Source organism: Puma concolor, chromosome C1, assembly GCF_028749965.1.
Source record: "Puma concolor isolate L17-30 chromosome C1, mPumCon1.1.hap2, whole genome shotgun sequence".
Taxonomy (NCBI): domain Eukaryota; kingdom Metazoa; phylum Chordata; class Mammalia; order Carnivora; family Felidae; genus Puma; species Puma concolor.
Window position 1 is genome coordinate 189,667,234 of NC_141674.1, and position 8,321 is coordinate 189,675,554.

Sequence of the window (8,321 nt, forward strand, 5' to 3'; positions counted from 1 at the left end):
TTCAGTTGAGAAAGCTCAACACCATGCCGTTACACATTGAAGCTGACCAGGACATCTAGGAATCTGGATTTAATAGTGGCCACAAGTTTAAGGACCATTGTTCTGTACTATGTAGCAACCTTCTGCCTGACTCTGCCAGGTTACTGTTGAATCTGTTTCTGAAGTTTGAAGATGTTCGTTCATGTTGATTTTCTGGCTAGTTAAAAAGTTTATGTTTCTCTTTCCACCATCTTGGAACCTATGGAGGCCTGCTGGGAACCTAAAAAAACAAATATGTTTGGAAAGCTGTGGTCCAAGGCCGTTTTTGCTGGCTGTAAATGGGGTCTCTGGAACCAGAGGGAGCACATAGCTCCTCTTGAAACTGAATGTGTTTATGCTCAAGATGAAACTGAATTCTATCTAGACAAGAGATACGCTTATGTGTACAAAGCAAAGGATAGATAATACAGTGACTCCTGGTGGCAAACCAAACAAAACCACAGTGATCTGGGAAAAAGTAACTTGTGCTCATGGAAACAGTGGCATGGTTCTTGTATTCCAAAGCAACCTTCCTGCTAAAGCCATTGGCTACAGAATCTGTGTGATGCTATACCCCTCAAGGATTTAAATGTACTAAAAAGTAAATAAATAAGGTGTAGACTTTAAAAAAAAATTTTTTTTAATGTTTATTTATTTTTCGAGAGAGAGAGACAGAGTGTGAGCAAGGAGGGGCAGAGAGAGAGGGAGACACAGAAGTCGAAGCAGGCTCCAGGCTCTGAGCTTTCAGCACAGAGCCTGACACGGGGCTCGAACCCACAAGCCATGAGATCATGACCTGAGCTGAAGTCAGACGCTTAACTGACTGAGCCACTGAGGCACCCCTGTAGATTTTTTTTTTTTAAGTTTATGGCTTGGAAGACAAAGTACAATGAAGTAGAAGATTGAATTAACTTTTAGTTTTTGATACTATTGGGTAGAAAGCTACATTATTAATGGTAATACGGGAAGACTTACACTAATAGAGCAAATAAACATACATGGTAGAGCAGTTTGCAAAGAAAGGAAAATACTTGTCACAAAAAGATATTGTCAGCTAACTCCAGCTAACCCTAGCAGATGAATATCCAAATGCTAATTTTGACAAGGACACTAAGATACTACTCATATAATGTATTATAGTGTTTAATGCAAGTATCCTAGAATGAGTTCTACATGCATGGTCTACATTTTGTATTAGAACATATAATAGAGAGTAATTCTCAGAATTATAATTTTGGCCAGGGCAGTTAAAGCTAAATCAAATCGATGATTAATTCATTTTTGTAAAACATTAAGAGATGTTTTACAAAATAAGATATAGAATTTGCTTGCTAGTCAAAGTGTCTCACTTTTTGACTTCATGCCATACTATCAGGCATAAATAAGCAGGAATTAATAGGGTACTAATAGGCATGATTGAAAGTTGCAGTCATTTGGCACATAGACATAAAATGGGAGGAAAGTTTTCAAGGTAGTGATGGTAAACCAAGTGCTACAACATCTGATTCACAATCTGGTTTCTGGATGTGGGCATAACACTAAGTTACACTTATACTTGAAACTAATGATTCCCTATAGGTAGCAATCAAATATTACGGTGTTTGGCATCTTTTATGCCTAATTAGAGAAGGCAAGTATTCAGAGAGTCTGAAAATTCTATATCTTTTTGCATCCTGTTTCTAGACTACAAGACTGAAGTCAGTAAATAAAGTGCCTTTGAGAGGGATTTGTTGATAATACTGCCATAGCAAAAGTCCTTAAATAAAATCATGGGAGGGTTGCCTGGGTGGCTCAGTCAGTTGAGCGTCTGACTCTTGATTTTGGCTCAGGCCATGATCCCAAGGTCATAGGATCGAGCTCCACGTCTCCTCCATGCTGAGCATGGAACCTGCTTGGGATTCTCTCTCTCTCTCTCTCTCTCTCTCTCTCTTTCTGCCCCTCTCCCCTGTTAGCACTCTCTCACTCTCTCTGAGAAGAAAGAAAGAAGAAAGAAAGAAAGAAAGAAAGAAAGAAAGAAAGAAAGAAAGAAGAAAGAAAGAAAGAAAGAAAGAAAGAAAGAAAGAAAGAAAGAAAGAAAGAAAGAAAACCAGTAAAGCCAAAATAACCTTGAAAAAGAACAAAGGGGTAGGAATCACACTTCTTGATTTCAAAACATACTACAAAGTGACAGTGAATTGGGGTGCCTGTGTGGCTCATTTGGGTGAGTGTCCAACTCTTGATTTCGGCTCAGTTCATGATCCCAGGGTGATGGGATCAAGCCCCATGTCAGGCTCCACAATGAGTGTGGATCCTACTTGGAACTCAGGGCACCTGGCTTGTTCAGTTGGTAAGCATGTGACTCTTGCCATCCTGAAGTTGAGCCCCACTTTTGGCACAGAGATTACTTAAAAAAAAAAACTCAAAGAAAAATTAAAACAAAACAAACAAAAGTGATGACTGGGCAACATCAAAAGACAAAACGACAGAAAATAAATCAGGGAAAATATATTTTCAAAATGTATTTAGAAAAAAAAGACTAGAAAGACTAAAGACTAAAAAGACTACTTTACAAAGATATTATAAATTTCAAGAAAAAAATAATGTTGAGAAGAAATTGCCAAAGAGCAAGAAAGAACATGCAATTCTCAAAAGGAATAATACCAGTAGTTAATTAAGAGGAAGAAATGCCTATATCATTTAAAGAAATCCAAGTTAGGGGTACCTGTCTGGCTCAGTCGGTGGAGCATGGGATTCTTGATCTCAGCATTGTAAGTTCAAGCACCACACTGGATGTAGAGATTACTTAAAAATAAAATCTTTAAAAATGAAAAAGAAATGCAAGATAAAAAAATAAAGAAATGCAGGTTAAAACCAAAACAACCTATTATTTTTACCTTTTTACCTATTATTATTACAATTATTTTTTTTTACCTGTTTTTACCTATTATTTTATCCACTTCCAAAGCTCTTAAAAATTCATAATACCAAGGGTTGGTCAGAGTGTTAGGGACCAAGCATTTATTTAAAAAGATTTTGTTTATTTATTTATTTGAGAGAGAGAGAGAGAGAAAGCAGGGAAAGGGCAGAGAGACAGAGAGAGAATCCCAAGTAGGCTCCACACTCTAGTGTGAAGCCTGAACACATGAACCTCGAGATCGTGACCTGAGCTGAGGTCAGATGCTTAACCGACTGAGTCACCCAGGCACCCCAGGGAATAGGCATTTTTTTTTTAATGTTTATTTGTTTTTGAGAGAGAGAGACAGAGTGTGAGCAAGGGAGTAGCAGAGAGAGAGGGAGACACGGAATCCGAAGCAGGCTCCAGGCTCTGAGCTGTCAGCATAGAGCCCGACGTGGGGCTCGAACTCATGAACTGTGAGATCATGACCTGAGCCGAAGTCAGACACTCAACCGACGGAATAGGCATAGGCATAGGACGGGATAGGCATTTTTGATGGGAGTAGAAATTAGAACAAATATTCTTCAGGGAAAAATGCCTTTAGTTATATAAAAAAAGTGCATCCTACACTTTCACCCAGTTATTCTCTTTTAGAAATTTAACACAGAAATTCTAACACAAATAGGCACAGATGTATATAACACAGATGCTCACTAGAAAATTAGAAACTAATGTCCTTCAAAGGATGATTGGAGTTATGATCTATTCATTAAAGGAGATTATGCAGCCACTGAAAAAAGATAGTTCTATATGGGAGGATAAATTAATTGGGAAAAATAAAAAGCAAGTTGCAGGAGGAACCGGGACTAGGTGAGGCAAGGCCTAGGCCTCAAGCAGAACACCTAAGGAGATACTCTTAGAGTAGTAGGAGTGCAGGGCTGGACCCTGAGAGTGAGTGCCTCCTTCAATTTTACATCCTAGTCTTTCTCTTCTCTTGCCTTATTCTAGTCTCAGCCCTGCACTACAGACTGCATAATATAGTCCTGTATCTGTTAATAACAATAATTGTGTATATAAATGAATATTTATAATTATGTGTATTTGGTACAAACTTTTTAGAGGGCATATGTATGTGTGTGTTTTATTTTATTTATTATTATTATTTAAAAATTTTTTTCTTTAATGTTTATTTTTGAGAGAGAGAGAAAGGGAGACAGACCGTGAGCAGGGGAGGGGCAGAGAGAGAGGGAGACACAGAATCTGAAGCAGGCTCCAGGCTCTGAGCTGTCAGTACAGAGCCTGACGTGGGGGTCCAACCCACGAACCGTGAGATCATGATCTGAGCTGAAGTCAGATGTTTAACTGACTGAGCCACTCAGGCACCCTCATTTATGTTTTAAAGTAATCTCTAGGCCAACATGGGGCTGGAACTCAGGACCCAGAGATCAAGATTTGCATCCTTTTCTGACCAAGCCAGCCCGGGGCCCCTATATATAAGTGTGTATATACACAGTATATATATTAGTGTGTGTGTGCATGTGTGTGATAGTTAAAGGGAAAAAACATTGAAGAATCTATATCAAACTATTACCAGTGTTTTTTCTGGGGCATGGGATTTTGGGAGATTTTCACTTTCTCAGTCACATACTTCTGAAATCTTGTGTTAAAAAACAATTAACAGCTTTTGGCTTTTTTGGCCCAGAGGAGGCGAAGGTGCAACTGTCTTTGGTCATCCTGAATCCAGGTTCATCCATCACCAGCTGTCTCTACCATGCTGCCTGAGTTTGACCCCAACGAAATCAAAGTTGTATATCTGAGGTGCACTGATGGTGAAGTAGGTGCCATGTCTGCCCTGGCCCTGAAGATCGGCCCGCTGGATCTGTCTCCAAAAAAGTTTGGTGATGACATCGCCAAGGCAACTGGTGATTGGATGGGTCTGAGGATTACAGTGAAAGTGACCATTCAGAACTGACAGGCCCAGACTGAAGTGCTACCTTCTGCCTCTGCCCTGATTATCAAAGCCTTCAACATTGCCCCACAGATGCAGCACCGATATTTAGTCAGACAACTCTCTGGAAACATTAAAGAGATCCTGGGGACTGTCCAGTCTGTGGGTGCAGTGTTGATGGCCGCCACCTTCATGACATCATAGATGACATCAATAATGGTACAGAGGAATGTCCAGCTAGTTAGGAACTACAGAGGAAATTTTTTTTTTTTTAATTTTTTAAGTGTTTATTTTTGAGAGAGAGAGAGAGACAACATGCAAGCAAGGAAGGGGCAGAGAGAGAGGGAGACACAGAATCTGAAGCAGGCTCCAGGCTCTGAGCTGTCAGCACAGAGCCCTACGCGGGGCTCAAACCCACGAACTGTGAGATCGTGACCTCAGCCGAAGTTAGACATGTTTAACCGACTGAGCCACCCAGGTGCCCCAAGGAAAATATTTCAATATAAGATCATTTGACAACTAACCAACCAACGAACCAACAAACAACAGCAATCAATTAACAATTGCATATTTTTGGTTACAGAAAAAGCAAGGAGGATTTTCAAAAATAATAGGGTAATCACACAGAGTTCCATGTGCTATATGTGTTTGAATACTGAATTGAGCATTTTGTGTATCTGTGGTTGGTATCACATCGCTACTACGTGAAAAATGAAATAATGAAAAAATGAATGAGTATCATATGTTTCTGAAACATGTATTTAGAAAGTTGTATGGGGCACCTGGGTGGCTCAGTCAGTTAAGTGTCCAACTTCAGCTCAGGTCATGATCTCACAGTCTGTGAGTTTGAGCCCCGTGTTAGGCTCTGTGCTGACAGCTCAGAGCCTGGAGCCTGCTTCAGATTCTGTGTCTCCTCTCTCTCTCTCTGCCCCTCCCCTGCTCATGCTCTGTCTGTTTCTGTCTCAAAAATAAATAAAAACTTAAAAAAAAAAAAAAAAAGAAAGAAAGTTGTATGACAGGGACCCCTGGCTGGCTCAGTTGGGAGAGCATGTGATTCTTAATCTCGGGTCGTGAGTTTGAGACCCATGTTGGGTGTAAAGATTACTTAAAAATAAACTTAAAAAAAAGTGACAGCATTCCCTCTGCTAAATTACATTCTTGGCAAGTAGAAATTCAAGTTACACAAGCAAGAGCCAATTTTAGCTTCTATGTGAATAGTGTCTTCCCATGCATGCCGTACCCTTCTCTCTAGATAAAGATCAGATTAGGTGTCTTTCATATGGGAATTTCAAAGCAGTTTAAAGATATTAATTAGCTCTCACAACTCTGAAGTGGGTGTATATTATCATGTCTGTTTTCCATATGATAAGACTGATAGACTGTATGATTTCCCAGTATTCCATACCTCATATTGTTAGTGAAACTGAGAAAGCCATTACTTAATTGGCCATTTTCTATTTCTTGAGAAGAAATAAAGCAATTTGGGGGTGGATAAGTCAAACCAAAATAGCTATTTATGCACCAAACATTTTTAAGACACATAGGTATTTTTATTTTTATATTTTTTAAACAATCTGGAGCATTTTAAATTTATATTCCAATAGTTGGTTGGAATAATATTTTCTAAATTAACATTTCTACTTTAAAATATATAGACAGCCAGAGGTAAAGCTTTGTTGATCAGAGATCTGCTTTGGGTATTTTGTCAATTATAAGAAATGTACTTACAGATGAAGTAATGTGGTTTAGTGACTTGGAGATCTACTTTTAAAGATCCTGGCCTGGCACACTGAAAGGGTACAATGAATTCTTGGAAAAGGGAGGATTAAAATACACTTCACTTGTGCCACTCCTATGCTAACAACTTTATTCACACTATCTCATTTAATCCACAACATTGTACTTCTCATTTTACAGGTAGGGAGAGAGCCTGATTGTGAGACTTACCTAACATGAGTCATGTTAAAGAAGATAAGAAGGCAGGCAGGATTCCAAAAGTCAAGTCAATAACGCCAATTTGAAAAAAAAAAAAAAAATGCCTGTTTGATCCTGCCATCTTCTCCTTTTTGTTTTTTATTCCCCCACTTGAATGAGGTGCACGATTTTAACCTGCCATTTTGAACTCTGTATTTATGAATATACCCATTTAAATAATAGTTGTAATCTATTTAATTCTTGGTCAAATTTTTATGCAGTAATAGTGAAACTATTTCCAATTTTTTTTCTATTCTCATTTTTTATTTTACTGAAATGATTATGTCCAGGAGCAACTTTTTCCATGCACATTTTACATTGAGATTCATTTCAGTCATCAGCTTTTTATTCTCATCAAAATCTGTCCATTTAAACTACTGCTATAGTGACATTTCTTTTGTAGCTATTATTTCCATGAAACTTTATTTTTCCCTCTCATCCAAAGTATTTATTAGGTTAAAGAGGTAGGGTCGAAACATCCCTTTTTGCCTGGGATACAGGAATTCAATATAGGTCATTTCTTATGATAGTAATGATGAGACAAGTATTATCTGCTCCAGCCACCTCATCAGAGGGAGGCTCAAATGCAAAAATAGATGTGAAGGTGCTTTGTAATGTGTTAAAGTTAAGTAAATGTCACTTTAATTATTGTTAAAACAAGTCATATAATTCATCTCCTGGAACTGTTCTAGAAGGCACACACTTTCCTATTCCTTGCTGTAATGTTATTTGCAAAATTGCTTTCAGACTTCAGCTGATTTTCTAAGTATATCCCAGTGAGCTAGTGACTTCACTCACTGTTCTCTTGTCGTTTGTTTTCCATTCTGACCTCATTAATTTTTCTTTCTCTAGCCCTTGTACTGAAATCCTCTGTGATGTAGAAACCAGCTTTGGTATTGTAATGGATTTGTACCATTGGTTATCAGTTTCATCATCCTGGTTGCTGTAATTGTTGCATGGAATTGAATGATAGTGTTACTGGCTAGCAGTTGTTTGAGAAAAATTAAAACAAACCTGTGACCAAATAGATGATATCTCAGCAGAGGTTGCAGGTACACTGTTATTATAAGAAATTCTCCTCTTATGATACCACTGTCTCTTGCCTAATATACTACTTGCTTGTACAAGAGTTTTGAAGGAAGTAGAAAGGCTGCTGTTAATCTAAGCAAAGCTTAAAAATTTATTTACTTTAAGGTGTAAAGTTTATAGGTTCAGGGTTTTTCCCCTTTCTATATCATAAAACAGCTTAACATTTCACCATTGTTTTCAACAAGCCACATTATTTATAAATATACTGATAATATTAGGTAAAAATCCATGAGAAGTGATCCAATTTCATCATATTGATTTTATCCTGCTCCTAGTGTTAGTATAAGGACTAAGAGATTTTTTCCTTTAAGAATCTGCTGCATTTCTTGTGTATAGTTTTATTCTTAAAAGGTATCCTGCAAAAGAAGTAAAAGTTTGAGCGTTAGCAATGTAATTGTTACTGGCAAAATGCCTTTC

The 8,321-nt window shown here is 37.9% G+C and overlaps 2 pseudogenes; both read left to right on the forward strand.

Annotated features, from left to right (window-relative positions):
• Positions 1-273: 273 nt before the first annotated feature.
• Positions 274-607, forward strand: LOC147578625 (large ribosomal subunit protein eL33 pseudogene; annotated as a pseudogene).
• A 4,057-nt stretch (positions 608-4,664) lies between these two features.
• LOC147578626 (large ribosomal subunit protein uL11 pseudogene) lies at positions 4,665-5,253 on the forward strand (annotated as a pseudogene).
• The last annotated feature ends 3,068 nt before the right edge of the window (positions 5,254-8,321 follow it).